Source organism: Aegilops tauschii, chromosome 2 (assembly GCF_002575655.3).
Source record: "Aegilops tauschii subsp. strangulata cultivar AL8/78 chromosome 2, Aet v6.0, whole genome shotgun sequence".
NCBI lineage: Eukaryota > Viridiplantae > Streptophyta > Magnoliopsida > Poales > Poaceae > Aegilops > Aegilops tauschii.
Window position 1 is genome coordinate 194,981,707 of NC_053036.3, and position 4,280 is coordinate 194,985,986.

Consider the following 4,280-nt stretch of genomic DNA (forward strand, 5'->3'; position numbering starts at 1 on the left):
TTGAGACTTTAAATGAATAGCTGATAAGAAGCAATCCGCATTCGCCCCCAAGTGTCAAGTAGATAACTTGTTATGTGCTTGAGACTTTAAATGTTGTAATTTATTATCTGTATGTTGCAGACTGAGTTGTCCAAAAAAGACTCCCAAATCACTGATCTCCAAGGGAACATTAAGTCTCAGCAAGATGAGACTTGTAAAGTCAAGAGCATGCTGACCACCGCTTTAACAACCATGGAGCAGCTGAAGGAATCCTTCAAAGGCGAACGGGCAGATTGGGAAACTGAAAAAGCCACCTTGTTAAAGCAGGCAGAAGATGCAGAAAACGCCCTTAAACCGGCCACAGAGGAACTGAGCAGCCTGAAGCGGCAGATTGATGCTATGACCTCTGCCATCTTTGGTAACAACCTCTTCACCAATCTGTAACAACACAGCTATAAAAACTTCCGGTTTAATAAAAATTTGATCCCTTTGCAGGTAGCCGTGTTACTCATCTTGGCACATATATGCGCAAAAAATTGAAGGCCGTCTATACTTTGGCAGAGCAGCTTTATACCGGCGCGCAACGGGCCATCTACACAGCTTCCAATAACCATCCGCCACCATCGCTAATCAAGGAAACACTGGAAAAATTGTCTATGATGCCTGCCCGGATTGTAGAACTAAAGAAATCCGCTACTAGGTCCGGTGCCCTTACTGCACTGACGCGCACCAAGGCCTGGATCTCTGACCTTGATCCGGAAGATATTGGTAATGGTTATCCAAGCCAAAAAGAGGACGGTTCAGAATTCAGCAATGATGATCTCCGGGCTATCAGGAGAGAGATGCGACCACTGGCAAGTAAGTTGGCTGAAGATACTAATTTGTCAATTTATCAGAATGTATATGATGCCAGCGGCAAGCGAATAAGTGCTCCAACATATGATGTGGAAAATCTGATCCCGCCGATCCGTAAGCACACTTACGCTCCTGATGTTGAACCGTCTGATCTTATACACGATGAAGCTGTCTTTCAAGCCTTAACAGGGATTGATTGGACAACTATTAACTTCCAGCCATTGGGTGGAGAGAAGGAGGATGAACTGGCGCAGGAAGATCCGCAACCTTCACATCAACCTGAAGCAGAATCATAATCTGGGAGCCGGTTTAATTTGTTCCTTTTGTTATCCTTGACAAACAATCAATCTTTTGGGCAATCAGAATGCCTTGTAATAGGCTAGCTTGAACAACTGATCTGATATGCCATCGTGCATACTTGTCACACACAATATTTTTAATCCGTCATGCTATATTTGCTGATGATCTTTATCGGTTTATACCGGCCTGTTTCTGCATAAAACAAAGTAAAAACTGTCCTCGCGGTTTACCGCTGGACGGGTCATAATGCCCAATACATAACCAAGGTTGATAACCATAGCTTTAAATAATGAAATATGAAACACGTCATACCTGTGATATTGAATCACTTTGTTGGTTTACCAACATTCTTGTAATAAGGGTGACGACCCAAATACTGAGTATTGATAACTCAAACCATGTTATGCTGGTATATAATAAGTGATGCCGGGTTATGATAACCACCGGTTCATACGAATGACTTATAATCAGGCCGGGCCATGGGACGCCGGCTTAACTCAAAACTGTAACAAGGGAGAAACAAAAAACTGACCAATAAAAAACCAGAGGAAAACTTGTAGTCGAGGCTTTTCAAGGGCTGCCAGGCCCAAATGCGAGACTTTTTATGGGCTGCCAGGCCACTGAGTTAAACCGTTTTACAAAGCCTTTTAAGATGGTCCTCCGTCTTTAACCAATCGCCGGTCTATCATTGACAAGTTCAGGGTCGTATGTGATTGACTTGTCAAGTTGGCGGGTCATACCAGGCTTACCTGGGCGGAGTGACTTACTTAATGAAGGCAGGCTAACCCGGGGTGCCTATGTTTGAGTTGTTCTTGACAACACTCTTTGGCCCCCATGTAATGGCATTGCGCCAGCCAAAAGGTGTAGCTATGGTTTGTACACAACCAAGCCCCCAGTGACTTACTGTCGTGGCTTTTGAGCCAGCCAAGTGGTGTAGCTATGGTTTGAATACAACCAAGCCCACAAGTGACTTTTCTTTCGTGGCCTTGATCCAGCTAAGAGGTGTAGCTATGGTTCAAACATGACCAAGCCCCCAAGTGACTTTCTTTCGTGGCCTTGAGCCAGCCAAGAGGTGTAGCTATGGTTCAAATATGACCAAGCCCCCAAGTGACTTAGATTGACAGACTGCTGCCGAAGCTGAATCAAAGGGTAAACCGGATGTCGCTTTCCAAACAGAAACCTCCATGTAACCACTCATGATATGGGAACAGCAGATACCCAGCTTTAGCTGGGGCTCAGGTTTATTATATTGATCATAATATATACATCGTCAAAATATGTACATGATTGGAGCCGATGGCTCAGGTGTAGTAAGGCCGCAGATGAGCTATGTTCCACGGCCGGATCGTCTCCTCCTCTGACTTGCGTGAGTCTTTATGCTCTCGAACATCAATGAGGTAATATGATCCGTTGTTCAGATTCTTGCTGACCACAAAGGGCCCTTCCCAAGGCGGGGATAACTTGTGCATATCGGTCTGATGTTGGATAAGCCGAAGCACCAGATCGCCTTCTTGAAAAGCTCTGGTTTTAACTCGGCGACTGTGATAACGCCGCAGGTCTTGCTGATAAATCGCCGAGCGAGCCGCCGCTACGTCCCGTTTCTCATCCAACAGGTCCAACGCATCCTGTCGTGCTCTTTCATTATCTGCTTCAACATAAGCTGCCACTCATGGTGAGTCATGACGAATATCACTTGGAAGGACAGCTTCCGCTGCATAAACCATGAAGAAGGGCGTATAATCCGTAGATCTATTGGGGGTGGTATTAATGCTCCATAAAACGAAAGGCAACTCGTCAATCCAACAACCCGGTGTCCTCTGCAAAGGAACCATAAGGCAGGGCTTGATCCCCTTCAAGATTTCCTGATTAGCTCTCTCTACTTGGCCATTAGACTGGGGGTGGGCCACTGAAGACACATCAAGACAGATGTGTTCTCTTTGACGGAACTCCTCCATAGCACCCTTGGACAAATTCGTGCCATTGTCTGTTATAATACTGTGTAGAAAACCAAAACGGAATATCACCCTCTTCATAAACTGAACCGCCGTGGCTGCATCACACTTGCTAACTGGCTCTGCCTCCACCCACTTGGTAAATTTATCAACCGCCACCAAGAGGTGGGTCTTCTTATCCTTAGACCTCTTAAAGGGTCCAACCATGTCAAGCCCCCAGGTTGCAAACGGCCAGGTAATTGGAATCATCCTCAACTCCTGAGCCGGAACATGAGCTCGGCGTGCAAACTTCTGACAGCCATCACACCTTTTGACCAAGTCCTCCGCATCAGCATGAGCTGTCAGCCAATAGAAACCGTGACGAAAAGCCTTAGCCACCAGGGACTTTGAACTGGCATGATGACCACAATCACCTTCGTGTATTTTGCGCAAAATTTCACGGCCTTATTCCGGAGAAACACAACGTTGAAAAACCCCTGAAACACTGCAATGACGTAGCTCGCCATTGACAATAGTCATGGACTTGGAACGCCGGATTATCTGCCTGGCCAGAACTTCATCCTCTGGTAACTCACCCCGGTTTATATACGCCAGATACGGGATCGTCCAATCCGGGGTGACATGAAGCGCCGCCACCAACTGAGCCTCCGGATCAGGAATAGCCAAGTCCTCCTCCGTGGGTAGCTTGACCGACGGGTTATGCAAAACATCCAGAAAAACATTGGGCGGCACCGGTTTACGCTGGGAGCCCAGCTGGCTTAAAGCGTCTGCCGCTTCATTCTTTCGCCGGTCTACATGATCAACCTGATAACCCTTAAAACGACCTGCAATAATATCCACCTCTCGACGATACGCTGCCATGAGGGGGTCCTTGGAATCCCAAGTGCCAGACACTTGTTGAACCACTAGGTCTAAGTCACCAAAACATTTAACCCGGCTCAGATTCATCTCCTAAGCCATCCGAAGACCATGGAGCAGGGCCTCGTACTCAGCTGCATTATTAGTACAAGGAAACATCAAGCGGAGAACATAACAAAATTGTCACCTCGAGGGGAAGTAAGAACCACTCCAGCCCTCGAGCCCTCCAATTGCCTGGATCCGTCAAAATGAATCGTCCAGTATGTGTTATCCGGTCTATCCTCCGGCACTTGCAACTCCGTCCAGTCATTGATAAAATCCACGAGTGCTTGAGAC